Raw genomic sequence first — 21,434 nt, 5'->3', positions numbered from 1 at the left:
AGAAGTCAGGCAACGTTTAATAAAGTTTAGCAGGCATTTAACCTACCGGTCAGTTTTCCTTGGTCCTGAAAACTCCAATGAGCCAATTAAAATGCCCGGTCAGCAAAGGAGATGGCCTACGGCTGCCCTCGTCTGCCTGTAACTAAATAGTGACCCCACTCCACTGCACTACGAGTTAAAAAGAACCATGACGACCAAATTTTACTCGCTGAAAATTTTTCAACGTGCTGAAAAACTTTCCGCGACCTAGCTGAGGCCGCGAGTATTCGGGAACTTCCCTCGAGCATGAAGGAGAGTTCCATCGACCTCATAGGACCTCCTAGGACCACGTGTTGACCGTGCTGCGAGTTTGAAGGTCGAAGACACTCTTCTAAACTCGCAGATTAGGTCGCCCAAGTGGGACAGCCCCTTAACTCAGCGGGACAGGCAGCATCTCTGGAGAGAAGGAAACGGTGACATTTCGGGACGAGACCCTTCTTCAGACTATTTCCCCATCCTTATTGAGGATAGTCTGTGCTGCATTTTGGTGGAACCAGTCTCTGTTGCTGAAGGTGCTCCTCAGGTTGGCCAAGCCTGTCATGGAGGGGGGGGGGGGGTGTGGGGGGGGTTCACCACCCTCTCAAGGGGAGTGTTCTCCAGGAGGGAGGGAGACCATTGCTGGCCAGGTCCGAGTGAAGGGTTTGTGACTAAATAGCTAACTAAATGAGCGTGTGACCATCCGGGCCACACACTCATCTCCCCGCTAACTTCAGGTAGAAGGTACAGGCAACGACCAGGTTCAGGAATAGCTACTTCCCCAAAGCCATCAGGCTATTAAACCTGGCTCGGACAAAACTCTGAACATTAATAGCCCATTATCTGTAATTTGCATTTTTATCAGTTTATTTAAGCATGTGTGTATATATTGATATAATGGTATATGGACACACTGATCTGTTTTGTTGTCAATGCCTACTATGTTCTGTTGTGCTGAAGCAAAGCAAGAATTTCATTGTCCTATCAGGGACACATGACAATAAACTATCTTGAATCTTGTTGTGTGGGGATGGTAAGTCCTCTAGCGGTAGGCGTAGCATTTTCAGTCGCCTGAACGGAACCTCCCCTTTAAAAGACATGTTGCAAAGCGAGTGAATGAGGAAGTGCCTTGTGTGTCAGTGCAGACGGATACTCCAACGAGGTGAGTGACACTTTTTAAAACCTCTGTGCATTTATGCTAAGACATAATTATTATTGTTCCTCAGTCTTTCTTTATTTGCTGTTCTCTTGACCAGTTGCTTTATTTTTTTTAAAAAAGACAAAAAGAGCAGCAAAAAAATGAGGCAGGATTTAAGCCAGTTTTCATTATGTAACGAACAATGAGGATATCTGTGAGCTGCTCTCTGAAGTTGGCGGAGAGGGACGAGGGGCAGCTTTTAATTGACTTTAGACAACTTTACATTTGTGTGGGCAGCGACCTTGGGTCGTTTTGGCGTTTGCAATTTTCTTTTAGCTCCGCATTTGTCTCATTCGTGACAATTCCTGGTGTTTTAACCCCGAAATCGTAGTGGGAGAAGGGAGGAAGGATAGGCGGCTGTGCCGATGTACAGCGCCGTTGTGCTGCTGTCCTTAGCTGGCCCTGAGAGGTAAGGAGCAGCGGCAGGGTGACACGGTGACCAGGCTCTGCGTGTGTGTGTGTGTCTCTCTCTCTCCCTTTCTCTGTCTCTGCTTCCTCGGTTCGTCTCCCGGGAGAGTCTACACCCCATTAAAACAGGTCTGAAAAGCTGCCCGTGACGAGGCGTTCGTTCACCTCCTTACTAAATCACACTGGCTTCTTGCCCCATCACCTTGCTGCCTGTATTTGTCTCTGCTGTTCTAGCAGGGACACAGTCGGGGTTGTGTTGTGTCTTTTCTTTTAAAAATAGCAGTGACAACTAATGTTGTCTGTGGGTAAAAAAGAGATGGAGATACACAGACAGGCAGGGACACAGACAGGGTTGTGTGATACCTTTTTAAAAAATAGCAGTAACAACTAATGTTGCCTGTGATAAAGGCACAGAGGGACAGAGGGACCTAGAAATGTACACAGACAGGGACTCGCACGCGCACACACACAGGAACATGGACACTCGTATTCACACTGGCACACACACACACACACAGGGGCACACTCACACACGGGCACACTCACACACACTTACACACAGGGGCACGCTCACACACACACACACTTACACACACAGGGGCACACTTACACACAGGGGCACACACACACACACACACGGGCACACACACACAGGGGCGCACACACACACACACACACACACACACACACTCACACACAGGGGCACACACGCACAGGAACATATCTGGTGATGTCATCAGCAGTAACAGCTAAGCTTCCTCCCCGTGATTCATTGATCATATAATCGTATAACATAAAAATAGATTTTCATTACTAGAATTCCTGCAAAGGGTTTTAGCCCTGGAGAGCATGCTGGCAGCATGTCTGGCTATGAGCTAGTGTGATTTGTGATGCTGTGCCTGGTGTTTCTCTAGTTCATGCCTTGCACACAGTCAAGGTGCTCTGTGCATAGAAAGTATCATTGGTAAATGAGGTCAGCAAGGTGGGCTTGTGGAGCTAGTGATGATGTTTGTGGAACTGCTGCAGAGAGGTGGAGGCAGATTAAGAGTTCATACGTGATGGGAGCAGAATAATCAACATTTATCAACTACTCCGCCATTCAATCATGGCTGATCTATCTCTCCCTCTCAACCTCATTCTCCTGCCTGCTCCCCATAACCTCTAACACCTGTACTAATCAAGAATATATCTGTCTCTGCCTTAAGAATATCCACTGACTTGGCCTCCACAACCTTCTGTGGCAAAGAATTCCACAGATTCACCACCCTCTGACTAAAGAAATTAATTCTCATCTTCCTAACGGAACATCCTTTAATTCTGAGGCTATGACCTCTAGTCCTGGACTCTCCCACGAGTGGAAACATCCACTCGATTCGGGCCCTTCACTATTCAGTAAGTTTCGATGAGGTCCCCCCCTCATTATTCTAAACTCCAGCGAGTACAGGCCCCAGTGGCATCCAATGCCCATCATATGTTAGTCCACGCGTTCCTGGGATCGTTCTTGCAAACCTCCACTAGACCCTCTCCAGAGCCAGCACATCCTTCCTCAGATATGGGCCCAAAACTGAGGAAGTACTCCAAATGCGGCCTGACCAGCACCTTATATAGCCTCAGCATTCCATCACTTCTAGAGGGACCTTGCAAAACGAATTATGTACAATGTGCAGCGGAGATGTAGACGTCAGTTGGACGGATTAATTAAATCTGTGTACCACGTTAGAATGATGGATGGAGAGTTTGTTGAAACGTACCGAGTAGTGAAAAGCCTGGATAGAGTGGATGTGGAGAGGATGTTTCCACTAGTGAGAGAGTCTAGGACCAGAGGTCACAGCCTCAGAATAAAAGGACGTTCTGTTAGAAAGGAGTTGAGGAGAATTAATTTCGTCAGAGGGTGGTGAATCTGTGGAATTCATTGCCACAGAAACTGTGGAGGCCAAGTCAGTCAATATTTTTAAGGCGGAGATAGATAGATTATTGATCAGTACGGGTGTCTAGGATTATGGGGAGAAGGCAGAAGAATGGGGTTAGGAGGGAGAGATAGATCAGCCATGATTGAATAGCGGAACATGTCAATCTCTGCTTCAAAAAGACCCAAAGGTTTGGCCTCCACAGCCACCTGTGGCAATGGATTCCCGGTTACGGAGAGAAGGCAGGAGAATGGAAATGAGAGGGAACAATATCGCATGCAATTTATCCATGGATTAGACGCTGTGCTCCACATATCGTACTAGGAATGTACCACATCCCTGATTTTAAACAATAATCTCCTTGCCTTACCAGCAGAATATAAATCTTTGTCCTAATGCCTGCATTTAATACAAAACTTTCAAATTCTTGCCCAGGGAGTATAATAATTGAGTATGTTTTGGATTTAAGTGGTTGCCAAATCTGTTCTTGGCAGATCGATGGGGGCAGAATGGTCGCATTGTTCACTGTTGATGTTGAGCTTATTTTGAGGATTGATTGATACTTGGGAGAGGTTGTTTACAAGACTAATATTCTGTACTTTAGATTGTGATCTTGTAGTTACTGCAAAGTTATCGGGAGAGATTTTGCCCGCGAGTTCCTCGTTAGTTTGTGCTTGGTGCATTTTAAATGTCTCCTCGTTTGAAGAGAACAGTTGATGTATTTTTAAATTGGGGTTTACCTCAAACTGCAGGGGAGCACGATGACACTGCCAGTACAGCCACAGAGCTGCATCGTAGTGCCAGAAACATGGGTCCAATCTGATCTCTTGTTGGTGACCCTCGGACTATCCTTGTCTGGACTTTGCTGGCTTTACCTTGCACTAAACGCTATTCCCTTATCGTGGATTAATACACTGTGAATGGCTTGATTCTAATCACGCATTGTCTTTCTGCTGACTGGTTAGCACGCAGCAAAAGCTTTTCACTGTACCTCGGTACACGTGACAATGAACTAAACTGAACTATCTCGGGCGCAGAGGACAGATCTGAAGGTCACGGGCGTCGAAGGTGTTGCGTCGACACCTTTCTTCACATTGACCGTAATAGGGAGAAGAGAGGGGGGAGCGGGACAAAGCCTGGCAAGCGATAGGTGGATAGACCAACGTGCTGGAGTAACTCAGCGGGTGAGGCAGCATCTTTGGAGAAAAAGGATGGGTGGCTTTTCCCATTCTTCCCTCCAGAGATGCTGCCTGACCCGCTGAGTTACTCCATCACTTTGTGTCTATCTTAGGTATCGACTCTACTTCTGCGCCCCTGTGCCACCCCTAAATGTTGTCTGTATTTAATGTGGAGCATGGCCTCTATAATATCCTAATGCCACATTCCTGTCCATGCTAGGAGTTAATCTGCATTAAAAAAACAATGACACAATGTGCTGGAGTAACTCAATGGGCCAGGCAGCATCTGAGAGCTTGGAGAGGTGACGTTTTGGGTCAGGGACCCTTCTTCAGACTGAGGGGAGAGAATGGAAGCTACAAGGAAGGAGGACAGATTGAAGCATCTGCTCTCTAGTTGGTGAGAGGATGGTTCAGTTGCCTGATAGCAGCTGAAAAGAAATTGTCCCTGAATCTGGAGGAACTCAGCGGGTGAGGCAGCATCTATGTAGCGAAGGAATAGGTGACTTTTCGGGTCGAGAACTGTCTTTGGAGAGGGGAGGAGAACTTCTTAAGTAATTTATCTACCTTTGATTTTTCCAGCGGATGCACTTCCTTCTCAAGCACTGAATCTGGAGGTGTGCGTTTTCACACTTCTGTACCTCTTGCCTGATGGGAGGGGGGAGAAGAGGGAGTGACCGGGGTGAGACTGGTCCTTGATGATGCTGCTGGCCTTGCCGAGGCAGCGTGGGGTGTAGATGGGGTCGATGGAGAGGGCGGTTAGTTTGCGTGATGCCTCAGATTTAGTTAATGGCTTGAATTCATTGTGTTCTCGTGGTGGGATTTGAACATGCATCTTCAAATTAGTGGTGTGGACGTCTGGATGTGGGTTCAGCCCTCGGTCCTTATTCTTGTTGGAGTGGTGAATGCAAATTGGTGTCACCTGGAAAATCGTGAACAGGTCTGATCTCCTGAACCGGTAAAGATGTGCTTTCAAGTCAGTCCAAAACATAATCTCTACCATATTAAATATTCTCTCTGTGAATGCCAAGATTTGCCTAAGGTGTTCAAGTTCCTCCCACATTCCAATCACATCCGGGTTGATGGGTTTAAGAAACATACATGGATAGGACAGGTATGGAGGGATGTGGGCCAATCTCAGGCAGGCAGGACTAGTGTAGCTGGGACATGTTGGTTGACATGGGGAAGTTGGGCCGAAGGGCCTGTTTTCACACTCTTTGAAATCAGCTCACATACTGCAATTCTCTCATATTTTTAGAAGATAAAGCATTCCCTCCCATAAAGATGCTGAACAAAAGGATAGGGTCCGCAAGGTGGCGCAGCGGTAGAGTTGCTGCCCTACTGCGCCAGAGACCCGGGTTCGATCCTGACTCCGGGCGCTGTCCTTATGTAGAATTTGAACGTTCTCCCCGTTTTCTCCAGGATACCTCCCACATTCCAAAGGCATACCGGTTTGTAGGTTGTTTAAGAAGGAACTGCAGACGCTGGAAAATCGAAGGTACACAAAAAAGCTGGAGAAACTCAGCGGGTGCAGCAGCATCTATGGAGCGAAGGAAATAGGCAACGTTTCGGGCTGAAACCCTGAAGGAAATAGGCAACGTTTCGGGTCGAAACCCGGAAGGGTTTCGGGCCGAAACGTTGCCTATTTCCTTCGCTCCATAGATGCTGCTGCACCCGCTGAGTTTCTCCAGCTTTTTTGTGTACCTCCGGTTTGTAGGTTAATTGGCTTTGCCAAAAATTGTAAATTGTCCCTAGTGTGCGTAGGATAGTGCTCGTGCACGGGGTGACGGCTGGTAGGTGCGGACTCGATGGGCCGAAGGGCCTGTTTCCATGCTGTTTCTCTAAAATCTTACGGTAATTTCTGTTGATATTCCAGTCAGGATCGCCTGGTGATTTCTTCTTCTGAAGATGGGTCCTGACCTGAAATGTCACCTCTCCATGTTCTCCAGACCTGCTGAGTTACTCCGGCGTTTTGTGTCTTTTTATTTCCCCGGTGTGTGACTATCAAGCAGCAGGTTTGATTGATCAGTGGCTGATTAACTTGGCTTGTTGCACAGAGTTGACCTTGCGGCTGATGAACAGGGATCGCGCACACACACACGCTCACATACGCCCCATCATCGATCCCTGTCTCTTCAATGCTTCATTCTGCTATAACGTTGGGATAACTGCACTGGGCAGAATCTGATATTCTCTCCTTGGTACAATGCTCTAAAAATAGAGGTGAAATGCTGTGGATGTTTGAGATGTGAATTGCAAGCAGTTTGCACAGCTGGTCTGCCAGATTCTGGAGGTGGGGATGTGATATCACGTAGAACTGAGGTTTCATTAAAAGCTGCTCGACGCACCAGCGCTGTTGCAGTGACTGTTCCAGCAGTGTGCGATGGCACTGTACTCTCTGTCTGAGTGTGGCCACGTGAGGGGGCACTTTCAAACCGCGCTGGTTGAAATGTTAGTCCCTCGTACCCTTTGTAAAGGTCACCCTGCTGCATCCACTGGTGTGAATAGAAAATTGTAGCAACCGAGATTCTTTTTCCACCTACCACAATGTCAGGGTGTCGAGAGTGGCAGAGCGACGGCAGGAACATGGGGCCGAGAGGGAAAAGTAGGTCATTTAGAACGGAGACGAGCAAACACTTTTTCACACAAGAGTTGTGAGTCTGTGGAATTCTCTGCCTCGGAGGGTGGTGGAAGCCGGTTCTCTGGATACTTTCAAGAGAGCAAGATAGGGCTGTTGAAGATAATGGAGTCAGGGGATATGGGGAGAAGGCAGGAACGGGGTACTGATTGGGGATCAGCCATGATCACATTGAATGGCGGTGCTGGCTCGAAGGGCCGAATGGCCTACTCCTGCACCTATCATCTATAAGGGCGCAGAGAAGATTTACGAGGATGTTGCCAGGACTAGAGGGTGTGAGCTACAGGGAGAGGTTGAGCATGCTAGGTCTCTATTCCCTGGAGCGCAGGAGGAGGTGGGGTGATCTTCTAGAGGTGTCTAAAATCATGAGAGGAATAGATCGGGTAGATGCACAGTCTCTTGCCCAGACTCTGGGGGAAATAAGAAACCCACAGGTTTAAAGTGAGAGGAGGAAGATTTTTATAGGAAACTGAGGGATAACTTTTCCACACAAAGGGTGGTGGGTCATGTGTATGGAACGAGCTGTCAGGAGGTAGTTGAGGCAGGGACCATTGCAACATTTACAGTACAGTATTGAGGCAGGTACATGGATAGGACAGGTTTGGAGGGATATGGGCCAAACGCAGGCAGGTTGGACTAATGTAAATGGAACGTATTGACTGGTGTGCAAGTTGGGCTGAAGGGCCTGTTTTCATGCTGTAAGACTCTGTGACTATCAGCTCTGATTGAATGCTGGAGTTGACTGTGTGAGTCGGTTGGTTTATGCCTGCTGCTATATTTGTGACGATGATGCTGCTCTGGTACTGAGGGTAGAGCATTTCCTGTTTGTTCGTTGTGGTCGAACGCCAGTGAGAACAATGTTATTTGGAGAGTTATTCTTTTGAGCTTCCACTCACCTCACCACAATTTCCCTGACAGCCGTGACTTGTTCCTTGATGGAAGAGCGAGAGAGAGAGAACATGTCAATTTCCCCTATGTTAGCTGCCGCACTGTTCCAGAGTGAGGTTTACAAACTCGTCACAAACGTACCTCGTACATCCTGTGATGATTAAAACTCGCCACGTCTAAGAAATGTGGGTTGGGATTGTAGTCGGAGCTGATCGCTGAGCCTGACTTTGCCTCTGCCCCTTGACAAAGCTGGCAGACGGGCGGGGCTCATTGGTGCCAATGTCAGAGTCGATAAATTCAACCGCTAAATCGTCACAGTGTGGAAACAAACCCTTCGGCCCACCGAGTCCATGCTCGCCCACAATCCCCATACACTAGCACCACCCCTCACCACACTAGGGCCAATTTACAATTTATCAAGGCAAATGAACCTACAAACCTGCACGTCTTTGGAGAGTGGGAGGAAACCGAAGCACCCGGAGAAAACCCACGCAGGTCACGGGGAGAACGTGCAAACTCCATACAGACAGCACCCGTAGTCAGGATAGAACCGGGGTCTCTGGCAGTGTGAGGCAGCAACTCCACCACTGCACTGTTGGACTTAAAATCATTTTCGTACCACCCAGCCCTTGTTTACAGGTCCACTGGAGATTGTTATTCCCTTGTCAAAACTTTCCAAAAATGTGACTTGTTGATTTGGATTTCCCATCTGTTCCTCTGCCCAGTGTGCCCTCCTGATTTAATTCCTGCACAGTCACCATCCCTGGATTGCAAACTCTGCCGTGTCCCTGAGATGAGGCACCTAAAACTGGAGGCCAGTCTCCAGATGTGGTCTGATTAAAGCTGTGATGGATTAAACCTGTCACTGTGAATCTTCGCCTGATCAAGGGCTGATCTGCTGCTCTGTGACAGGACGTTGCAGTCGTGCATTGTAATCTACTGATGTTTCGTTTAGTGTCCTTTAGAGACACAGCGCACAAACAGGCCCTTTGGCCCACCTGTGCCCGCACCCACCAGCGATCCCCGCACGCACTAACACACAATTTACATATCCTACACACAATTTACACAGAATATTGTTTAAGAAGGAACTGCAGATGCTGGAAAATTGAAGGTCGACACAAATGCTGGGGAAACTCAGCGAGTGAGGCAGCATCTATGGAGCGAAGGAAATAGACAATGTTTCTGGACGAACTAAAGAAGGGTTTCGACCCGAAACATTACCCATTTCCTTCACTCCATAGATGCTGCCTCACCCACTGATGTTCTCCAGCATTTTTGTCGACACAGAATATTGGGTTCAGTTCTGGGCACCAAGTTATAGGAAAGATATTGTCAAGCTTGAAAGGGTTCAGAAAAAAATTACGATGATTCTTGCCAGGACTAGAGGGTGTGAGCTCTAGGGAGAGGTTGAGTCGGCTGGGTCTCTATTCCATGGAGCGCAGGAGGATGAGGGGGGATCTTATAGAGGTGTACAAAATCATGAGAGGAATAGAGTGGGTAGATGCACAGAGTCTCTTGCCCAGAGTAGGGGAATCGAGGACCAGAGGACATGGGTTCAAGGTGAAGGGGAAAAGATTTAATAGGAATCCGAGGGGTCACCTTTTCGTGCAGAGGGTGGTGGGTGTATGGAACAAGCTGCCGGAGGAGGTAGTTGAGGCTGGGATTGTCACATCGTTTAAGAAACAGTTAGACAGGTACATGGATAGGACAGGTTTGTAGGGAAATGGACCAAGCACAGGCAAGTGGGACTAGTGTAGCTGGGGCATTGTTGGCTGGTGTGGGCAAGTTGGGCCGAAGGGCCTGTTTCCACACTGTATCACTCCATGACTAAACTAGGTTCAAATTTCATTTTTTTTTAACAAAGCCAATCAACCTACAAACCTGTACGCTTTAGGATTGTCGGAGCAAACGGGGCACCCAGAGAAAACCTACTCTGGTCACGGGGAGAACGTACAAACTCCATACAGACAGCGCCCATGGTCAGGATCGAACCCAGGTCTCTGGCGCTGTGAGGCAGCAACTCTTCCTCATTCTCCACGATTACAGAGCTTGTGCCCTTGCTGTGCATGGCTCGTACTTGGAGATTGTCCGTGCTTTCTTGCGAGTCGATGTAGCTTTATTATTGTCACGTCGAGATACAGTGACAAGCTTTGTTTTGCAGTTTACCCAATCCGATCAGTTGCTCCTATACATAAATCCAATCAATCCGAACTCGGGTACAGTTGGTAGGGGGAAGGGAAAAGTACAGGGTGCAGAATATAATTCTCAGCATTGTAGCTCAATATAGTTCCAATAGACAAAGTCCAATGTCCATAATGTGGTAGAGGAGGGTGGCACAATGGTAGACTTGTTGCCTTGCAGCGTCAGAGACCTGTGTTGGGCACAGTTTACGGGTGCTATCTAGAGAAGTTTGTACGTTCTCCCTGTGACCTGCGTGAGTTTCCTCCCACACTTGGAAGATGTACATGTCTGCAGGTTAATTGGCTTCAGTAAAATAGTAAATTGTCCCTACTGTACAAGATAGTGGTGATGTACTGGGGGGTCGCTGGTTGGTGGGGTCTCGGTGGGCTGAAGGGCCTGTTTCCATGCTGTGTCTCTAAAGGAGTATAGGACAGTAACTTGTTCAAGAAGGAACTGCAGATGCTGGAAAATCGGAGGTACACAAAAAAGCTGGAGAAACTCAGCGGGTGCAGCAGCATCTATGGAGCGAAGGAAATAGGCAACGTTTCGGGCCGAAACCCGGAAGGGTTTCGGCCCGAAACGTTGCCTATTTCCTTCAGGGTTTCGGCCCGAAACGTTGCCTATTTCCTTCAGGGTTTCGGCCCGAAACGTTGCCTATTTCCTTCAGGGTTTCGGCCCGAAACGTTGCCTATTTCCTTCAGGGTTTCAGCCCGAAACGTTGCCTATTTCCTTCGCTCCATAGATGCTGCTGCACCTGCTGAGTTTCTCCAGCTTTTTTGTGTACCTAGGACAGTAACTTGCCTTGTGGATGTTGCACCATGTGTGCATGTGAGTTCTTGGCTAAATCTACACAGCCAATGAGTTTGTGTCTGGCACTGCTGATGAATCCAATTTGAATCATAGACCTTGGGAACGTGCTATAACACATTTGATTCGTGCCTTCCTCTGATGGGAGCAGTGGGAACACATTGCTATCTCTCCTCGCTGAATAACGCAACAGCTGTGCTTTCTATGCCTCGTAAGCCAGTCGCCCACTCTTCACATTCTGTTTCTTGCACGAGGATTGAGAGAAATTGATTTCTAGAGGATTCTTCTCCAGGGAGCATCGGCCCATCTGTCGCAGTGCCAATCGCGCTCCCTCCCATCTTCACCGTCTTTCCCTGCAGTGGCCACAGAGGCAAGGAAGCAGGGAGATCCCGGCCACAGTGAAAATACTGTTTGTTGCCTGGTTCATAAGTGATAGGAGCAAGATTAGGCCATTCGGCCCATCGAGTCTACTCCGCCATTCAATCATGGCTGATCCTATCTCTCCCTCCTAACCCTACTCTCCTGCCCTCTCCCCAAAACCTCTGACACCCGTACAAATCAAAAATCTATCTATCTCTGCCTTAAAAGATATCCACTAACTTGGCCTCCACAGCCTTCTGTGGCAAAGAATTCCACAGGACAGGCAGGTGGATATCCAAGTGTTGTTTAATTGCTGTTCTAGTCCCTGCTTAAACTAGCACTGACAACTCAACCGGCAGCTCGTTCCATACACCCACTGTGTGGGGGAAAAAAGCTGCCCCTCGGCTTCCGAGGAAATCTTTCCTCTCTCATCTTAAACCTATATCTTCTGGTTTTTGATTCCCTTACTCGGGGCAAGAGACTCTGTGCCTCTACCTTGTCTATCCACCCTCACGATGATGGTCTTGGCATCATCTTCGGCACAAACATTGTGGGCCGAAGGGCCTGTCCTTGTGCTATACTGTTCTAGCGTGGTGAATCTGTGGAATTCATTGCCACAGAAGGCTGTGGAGGCCATCATAGGTTTTTGAAGAACAGAGAGTGATAGATTCCTGATTAGTGCGGGTGTCGGGGGTTATGGGGAGAAGGCAGGAGAATGGGGTTATGAGGGAGAGATAGATCAGCCATGATTGAATGGCGGAGTAGACTTGATGGGCCGAATGGTAATTCTACTATCATGTATTAACTTGTGAAGAGAATATGTGATCCCAATCAAGTTGTCCACAGTGTACAGACACATGATAAAGGGGACTAACGTGAATAAGGTTTAGCATAGTTAAATAAAGTAATGTTACTGTCGGAGTAGATGTTTAAAAGAGTGGAGCAATTGTAATACTTATGATAATACTCGGGTTATGTTCCTCTAAGTACATAAGTACACAATGTCTTTTCATTATGAAAGTGCCCTAACCATGCAAACCTAGCAGTTCTGTTCCGTTTAAGAAAGAACTGCAGATGCTGGAAAAATCGAAGGTAGACAAAAATGCTGGAGAAACTCAATGGGTGAGGCAGCATCTATGGAGCGAAGGAATGTGTCAGATGTATAAAAATAGCAGCCATCCAGTAGTGGCACGAATTGCCCTTTAAAACTGGTTTATGGGCAGCGTTTCATGTGCCTCCATGTACAATGCTGGCCTCTGTACGATGCTGTATGTGTGGGATGGGGAAGGGAATCGCCTTAATCCTGAAGCATATCGTGAATGAAGTATATCGGTACGGCAGCAGGGTTACCATAGCAACAATGAGGCATATCTTAGCAGGCAGAAGATGGTGATTATTTCTGTGCTGGGATATTGGCCAAGCACATCTTCCTGTGGTGGTGGAGGCAACGATTCAGTCTCTACTCTAGACTTTGGAGACGCAGAGCAGAGACGGGCCCCTCTGCCCACCGAGTCCACGCCGACCAGCGATCACCACGTACACTAGCGCTATCCCGCGCACACACACACACACACACACACACACACACACACGGGATAATTTTCAATCTTTATTGAAGCCAATGAACCTACAAAGCTGTCTGTCTTTGGAATGTGGGAGGAAACCGGAGCACCCGAAGAAAACCTACACGGTCCCAGGGAGAACGTGCAAACTCTGTACAGACAGCACCCGTAGTCAGGATCGAGCCCGGGTCTCTGGTGCTGTGAGCAACTCTACCGCTGTACCGCTTGTTCCCTCCAAAAACCCCTCGCTCCTCGCTGGGCTGGCACCTTCCCTCATCCGGCCATCTAAAGGTCTTGCATAAATGTCGTGCCTTCCTCAGAGTTGGTGTCTCCCAAATCACAGCAGTTGAAGTACTTTGTGTAACGATTTATGGAGTTGCAGTCATGCCCATTGCGTAAGTCGGGAAGCGTCTGTGTTTGTATTTTGAAGAGGAATGGAGATCTTCCTAATGGCCTGGAGAACGTCACTCTCTGGTTAATGTCACGCTAAATAGATTGCTTGGTGTTTATCATATTAGTGGGAGCTGTTTACATACTAGCTACCACGTGACCTAACAGTGACTACCCTTGGAGCAGTTAGTTGGCCAAGAATCACTTCATGATGCAGTAACAGATGCTCATGAGTAGGAGTCTGGTTGTCTGCGTCAGTAGAAGATGGAACAGGGCTCCACTGACTTCAGTGACATTAGTGAGTTGGAACCAGTTTGACTGATACGAGTGGCTCGTTCAGAATGAGTCAAAGCCAGGTTTATTTTCTCAGCAAAGTACCATCTGCTTTGTGGGACAAACAAAGATGTGTAGTTGGAATGTTGGATTGCTCACTGTGTTGGGCTGTCCTTGTCTAACGGCAGAGAGGAAGTAAAACAACTAGTGGACTGGTGCGGCAAAAATAATCTAGAATTAAATGTCGACAAAACGAAGGAGATGGTTGTCGACTTCAGGAGGGCGCAGCCAAAGCATACACCCCCTCAACATCAGTGGCACTACAGTGGAGAGAGTGGAGAGCATAAAGTTCCTCGGTGTGCAAATTACAGACAGCCTCACCTGGTCCAGGAACACCACTGGGACCGTCAAACGTGCCCATCAGCGACTGCACTTCCGGAGGAAACTAAAACAGGCCTCACTCCCCACCAACATCCTCAGGACTTTCTACAGGGGTACGGTGGAGTCTGTACTCGCGTACTGCATAAATACGTGGTACTCCACCTGCAACTGCTCGGACAGGAAGGCTCTGCAGAGGGTAGTGAGGGGAGCAGAGAGGATCATTGGCGTCTCCCTACCCTCGGTACAAGAACTGTTCCAGAGCCGCTGTCTGAAAAAAGCTCAGAGAATTGCTAAGGACAAGCTGCACCCCCTCCACATACACCTGGATCTCCTGCCTTCAGGCAAGAGATATCGAAGCATCAAAGCCCGGACTACAAGTCTGCTAAACAGCTTCCTACCACAGGCTGTGAGGCTGCTAAACAGTCACTCTGTACTCACAGTCACTTGATTCTGCGGCTGGCACGGACACTTTAATAACTGGCACTGGCCACTCAAATCAGCTGCCCCGGACATTTTTATGATTGGTTTATTGTATTTTAACGTTGTGTTTTACCTGCTTTTAACTATTTATACTGTTCCATCAGGGACTGGATTGTTTTTAGTGTTGTTATGTGTGAAATGTTTTAAATTTCATGTGCGAGGCTCTGCTATTCCCTGGGAAACGTCTTTTCATTTTGCACTGTACAACTGTTGCTTGCAAGATGACAATACAGGTTGATTGATTGATTGATTGATTGAGGTGAGAGAGAGAAATAGCAGGTGGTGACAGCAGTGACAAAGAGCTTGCATTAGGAGGGAACCCTGGAAGATCTGACCATGGGGAAACAAGCCAGCAATGGCGGCCGTGCTTACCCAGAAGGCCGCGTGCCACGGAAAGTGCCCTGGACGCTGCTGAGACAGTTAATACTCTGAGTTATTTTGGGCTGAGGATGGAGGTGGTGAAATCTGACTGGCGTAACAGTTCACAGAACGTAACCCTGATGTAAGATGGGGCGTGCCCGCACTTTGGTTTCCTTGCCCCACCTTTAGAAGGAAGTGTTTAGTTTAGTATAGATATACAGAGCGGAAACAGGCCCTTCGGCCCACTGAGCCCGTGCCGACCAGCGATCCCCGCACACTAACACAAGCCTACACACACCAGGGACAATTTACACTTATACCAAGTATACAAACCCAAGCCAATTAACCTGCAAACCTGTACATCTTTGGAGTGTGGGAGGAAACCGAAGACCTCGGAGAAAACCCACGCAGGTGACGGGAAGAACGTACAAACTCTGTACAGACAGCGCCTGTAGTCGGGATCTAACCCGGGTCTCTGGCACTGGACGCGCTGCAAGGCAGCAACTCTACCGCTGCAGCTCCCCACGGCAAGATGTTGGTGTAAATGACCCCTTCATGCAGATGGAGGGTAAAATAATCTGTTGTGGAGGCCTCGGCTGATGCACACTTGAAACCACACTGGGTGCAAGGAAATAGATGGGGGAATGTGATAGATGGGACTGATCTGGGACCTAGCGTAGACTCGTACAGCATGAAAATGGGCCGTTCGGCCCAACACCTTTATGCCGACCAAGATGCCCCATCTGTGCTGGTCCCATTTGGCCCGTATCCCTCTAAACCTTTCCTGTCCAAGTAGCTATAAATAAGCGCTAGGGATATTATCATGTTAAATGCAAGCTGTACCATTTGAATGGAAATGTTGCAAGGTTGTTGGTAGTCTTTGAGGTGAATAATTAAACACTTAAAGTTATTTCACGCAAGGGATTCAGTTAAGAATTAGAAATTGGTCGCAAGAACACCTCCACAATACCTGTGTAGAAACGACGAACTGCAGGCGTTGGCTGACAAAAAAATACACAAAGTGCTGGAGTAATTCAGCAGGTCAAGCAGCATCACTGGAGAACATGGATAGGTGAGGTTTTGGGTTGGGACCCTTCTTCAAAAGATGACATCATTGGGTGATCCTGACCAGAATAGCAATGGAAACGTCACCTATCCATGTTCTCCAGAGATGCTGCCTGACCTGCTGAGTTACTCCAGCACTCTGTGAAACGTCACCTATCTATGTTCTCCAGAGATGCTGCCTGACCCGCTGAGTTGCTCCAGCACTTTGTGTGGTTTTTTCTCTCCACAATACCTAGTTATAACAATATATTGTACATCCTGATAATAAAGAGTTGTTTTTGCAATGTGATCCCTTGGGGTGTTACGTAAACTGGCGAATTCCCTCCAACAAGCAATTCACTGTTGTGGCAAAATCGGATTTATTTCAGGGAAACTGAATCTTCGAACTTAATAGCACAAGGAAGTTTAGTTTTTGCCTCCTTGCCTCGGGCATTACAATTATGTATTAATAATAATAATAATGGATGGGATTTATATAGCGCCTTTCTAATACTCAAGGCGCTTTACATCGCATTATTCATTCACTCCTCAGTCACACTCGGTGGTGGTAAGCTACTTCTGTAGCCACAGCTGCCCTGGGGCAGACTGACGGAAGCGTGGCTGCCAATCTGCGCCTACGGCCCCTCCGACCACCACCAATCACTCACACACATTCACACACATTCACACACAGGCAAAGGTGGGTGAAGTGTCTTGCCCAAGGACACAACGACAGTATGCACTCCAAGCGGGATTCGAACCGGCTACCTTCCGGTCGCCAGCCGAACACTTAGCCCATTGTGCCATCTGTCGTCCCGATGGCGCTGTGGGCTACATCTTTTGTGCGAGAACTTTTCTTGAAATGGATTCGGTAGAAACTTCACAGAAATGGCTGAACAGCAGAGTGAATTATCGAGGCAGCATGGTGGAGCAGCGGTAGAGTAGCTGCCTCACAGCATCAGAGACCCCGGTTCGACCCTGACCCCGGGTGCTTGTCTGTACGTTCACCCCGTGACCTGCGTGGGTTTTCTCTGCGATTTTCGGTTTCCTCCCACACTCCAAAGACGTCCAGGTTCGTAGGTTAATTGGTTATTGGTCTCCCCATTTTTCTTCCCTGGTCAAATTTAGCAAAGAGTTTGTCTGCTTGTGGAACTGCTACCTTGTGCCTTGGAGCTGCCGTTCTTCACGAACAGTTTACAAGATTGAAATTGTAGATGAACCTCTGACCTTGGGAACATCACCAAATGTGCGGGGATCGCTGGTCGGCGCGGACTCGGTGGGCCGAAGGGCCTGTTTCCACGCTGTATCTCTAAAACTAAAAAACTAAAACCATTTCTTTACACCAGGACTAGCTTTGTGTAACCTGCAATGTATTGTTAAAGCAGCTAAGTTATGATTGAGTTTGTTAAACAACTGAATGAGGTAATTGCTACCCCTAGTAATGCACAGAATAACAGCAGTCATTGTAACCTGCTCAATATTATTACCTGTACAAGATTCTCTCATTTTAAGTGACTTCCACTTAAACTCCCCTCCCCATTGCCCCCTTCATCAATGCTTCATTTGTCACACATGTAACTCCACAGTGACATTATTTTTGCATATTTACACATGCAGGCGTCACCGAAACAGCACCGAGTCTAGAGTCTGGTCGGCCCGTGCGCTCGATGTACTGGAGCAGTTCTTGCCAATAGACATCCCTCTCCTCCCCTCCCCTCACCCGGCCATCTTTGTGTCCTAGGGGTGCCTCCTGCAGCCCACCTTGAAGGTGCCGATGGCATTGCCCTCCGACCGGCTCTTGCTCCTTACATCCGACGTCTCCAGCTCCCTCCTGGTCCCGCGAGTCTTTGGGTCTCCCAGGCACTCGCTGCAGATCCTGGGGCCATCCTGGTCGTTTAACCACAGTTCCCCACACTGTATCCCCCTGTAGATTACACCTTCCCTGGCCAATGGTGGGGCCCACCAGGCACCAGCCTGCCAAAGGTCGTTGTGGCCCTCCCTTCCTCTTCTCCCCCCCCCCTCCCCCCACCGCCTACTTTCAGTGCGAGGAAGGGTCCTGACCAAAATGTCACCTATCCTTTTTCTCCACAGATGCTGCCTGACCTGCTGAGTGACTCCAGCACTTTGTGCCTAACCTACTCAATACTCCTTTACATGTGGATAGACACAAAATGCTGGAGTAACTCAGCGGGATAGGCAGCATCTCTGGAGAGACGGAATGGGTGACATTTCGGGTCAAGACCCTTCCTCAGACTGACTGATTTTCATGTAATTCATGTTTCTTTCCTTTTAAGTGAGTCTGCACCTTGTGTCTCTGCCACGTGGCTCCTGGACTTTGTGCTGACTGATTGAAGTCTTGGTTGCTTGTCTGTTTTGTATTTTTCACTGTACATGTTGGATCTCTTCCAAGAGGGAAGGCTTCTTAATATCTACCTGTCAAACCACCAGGGCTTACTGAATCGGGTCGCCTTTCAAAAAAACCTTTCATGGAGAAAATAGTCCTGGTGTGATCATTCACTGTCTACACCACCTTGTTTAGTTTAGTGATACAGAGTGGAAACGGGCCCTTCGGCCCACCAAGCCCGCATCGACCAGCGATCCCCGCACATTAACACAGAGACAGAGACAGATATTCCAACGCAATTAACCTACAAACCTGCACGTCTTGGTATGTGGGAGCACCCGTGGAAAAACCCACGCAGGTCACGGGGAGAACATGCAAACTCCTTACAGAGAGCACCTGTGATGGGGATTGAACCCAGGTCTCTGGCGCTGTAAGGCAGAGGTAACACTGCCCCCCTCTGTTCTACCATCTACATACACAGTTGACCTTATAGCTCTTGTAATCTGCACTGTCTCGGAGGCTGTGTCCTATATTCCTCACTATTTCCTTTTCTATTTTTGCGATCACCTTTTTATTGTACATGTGTACGGTGTGGTTACCAACATGTCTGGTACGCTCTGCCTGAATAGCGGTTAAATAAAGGTCAGTCTGAAGAAGGGTCTCGACCCGAAACGTCGCCCATTCCTTCTCTACTGAGATGCTGCCTGTCCTGCTGAGTTACTCCAGCACTTTGTGCCCATCTTTGACTTAAACCAGCATCTGCAGTTGTTTCCTACACAAAGTGATCCCAATATCTGTCTATGCACATTAAAAGACCAGTGGGAGTGGGGGGGGGGGGGGTGCAGCATTAGAGATGCTGCCTTGCAGCGCCACAGACACAGGTTCGACTACAGGTGCTGTCTGTACAGAGCTTGTACGTTCTTCGCGTGACCGTGTGGGTTTTCTCCGGTTTCCTCCAACACTCCAAAGACGTACAGGTTTGTAGGTTAATCAGCTTCAGTAAAATTGTAAATTGCCTCTAGCGTGTGTGACTGGGCCAGTGTACGGGGTGATCACTGGTTAGTGCGGACTCGATGGGCCGAAGGGCCTGTTCCCGCACTTAAGGAGGATAGAACACTTAACCTCGCCCCATAGGTTAATTGGCTTCTGTTAAATTGTACATTGTACCTAGTGTGTGAGTTAGTGTGCGGGGTGATAACTGGCCGGCACAGACTCGGTGGGCTGAAGGGCCTGTTTCTGTGCTGTATCTCTAAAGCCTGCTCTTCCTCAAGGCTGCAAGTCCAGCTCTCGTTCAGCAGCTTCACTTCGAGGTTTTTGCTGAAACATGAATAAATTAGTTGAGGTGAATGTTGGCAGTGAAATGAGTCATGGTTTTCAGCGCCAGGTGAAGTCTTTGTTAATTTGTTTGGATAAATTTGTAAATTTCTCCCACGAGTTTATTTTGGCCTTCGGTTAACTGTTAAACGACAACAATCTCTTGCCATTTGTACCGTGGAAACTCTGAGGGAGGAACTAAAGGGAAGAGGAGCTGGTGTAGGCCACTCAGTCCATCAGGTCTGTCCTACTGTTCAATATGATCATGGATGATCTGCCCAGACCTTAACTTCAGTTCCACAAACTTCTCACTGCCATCTTCTCAAAAACTCCCCTTGAAACACCTTGGATAGACACGAAATGTTGGAATAACTCAGCGGGACAAGCAGCATCTCTGGAGAGATGGGTGACCTTTCAGGTCGAGACCCTTCTTCAGACTGAGAGTCAGGGGAGAGGGAGAAGTAGAGATATGGAAGGGTAAGGTGTGAAAACAAGATTAAAGGGGATGAAGGTCACGGAATATAATAATAATAATAATGGATGGGATTTATATAGCGCCTTTCTAATATTCAAGGCGCTTTACATCGCATTATTCATTCACTCCTCAGTCACACTCGGTGGTGGTAAACTACTTCTGTAGCCACAGCTGCCCTGGGGCAGACTGACGGAAGCGTGGCTGCCAATCTGCGCCTACGGCCCCTCCGACCACCACCAATCACTCACACACATTTACACACATTCGCACACAGGCAAAGGTGGGTGAAGTGTCTTGCCCAAGGACACAACGACAGTATGCACTCCAAGCGGGATTCGAACCGGCTACCTTCCGGTTGCCAGCCGAACACTTAGCCCATTGTGCCATCTGTCGTCCCAATATGTAGAGGGAATCAGTCTGAAGAAGGGCCTCGACCGGAAACGTCACCATTCCTTCTCTCCAGAGATGCTGCCTGTCCCTGGCAGACAATTCCAGAGCTTCACCACCTTCTACATCAAAGTTTTAAATCACTCTCTCTCTGTATTTTCTCTAAACATTAGGATGCCATTAGAGTCTGTACTGATTTAAAGCACAGCCCAATTCCACCCCAGCCCCTCCCTATTTTCCCAATGATCTATTCTCTTCACATTCCTCGTAATTTCACTACCCACTTACACAATAGTGAGTCACAGCGTCATGCAGCACGGAAACAGGCCCAACTTGCCCACACTGACCAACATGTCCCGTCTACACTAGTCCCATCTTCCTGCGCTTGGCCCATATCTCTCCACCTCCTCTCCAGCTCCCAGTCTCCGGGGGTGAGGAGGGGATGGACCTCTGACTATCCCACATATGTAACTACATGGGACAGTCCATCCAGTAAGTTTCCTTTTAGTTCAAGCTAGAAAACGGATGTAGAACCGCTATGATCCTGCAATGGAGCAGGCCTGAGGGAAGATGTCGTCAATTCATTTATATGCTAAGGGTAAACCAGTACCCGCAGTTCCTTCCTATACATTATATGTTCTACCCATGCCTGTAAGAAGCGGATAAATGTGATGCCGGAACTCGAAAGAGGGAGCACATTACGCCAATTTTGGCCTCCCTTCACTGGCTCCCAGTGCACTTTCGAGTTCATTTTAAAATTCTTTTATTTGTTTTCTAATCGTTGAATGGGCTCGCCCCGCCTTGCCTCTCTGAGCTATATGCTCCTGCCCGGTGCCTCAGGTCA

The 21,434-nt window shown here is 48.2% G+C and overlaps 1 protein-coding gene across 2 annotated transcripts in view; it reads left to right on the top strand.

The window, feature by feature from the left end:
• The first annotated feature begins 1,133 nt into the window (after positions 1–1,133).
• mctp2 (multiple C2 and transmembrane domain containing 2) overlaps positions 1,134–21,434 on the top strand; it is a 186,785-nt gene continuing 166,484 nt past the window's right edge. Inside the window, exon 1 of one of the 2 annotated variants that reach the window (XM_033050709.1) lies at positions 1,134–1,177. The gene's annotated coding sequence lies outside the window, so the exon portion shown is untranslated. The other variant, XM_033050708.1, reaches the window with a different exon arrangement.

Source organism: Amblyraja radiata, chromosome 34 (assembly GCF_010909765.2).
Source record: "Amblyraja radiata isolate CabotCenter1 chromosome 34, sAmbRad1.1.pri, whole genome shotgun sequence".
In the NCBI taxonomy this organism is placed as follows: domain Eukaryota; kingdom Metazoa; phylum Chordata; class Chondrichthyes; order Rajiformes; family Rajidae; genus Amblyraja; species Amblyraja radiata.
This window is presented reverse-complemented; position numbering and strand designations above follow the sequence as displayed.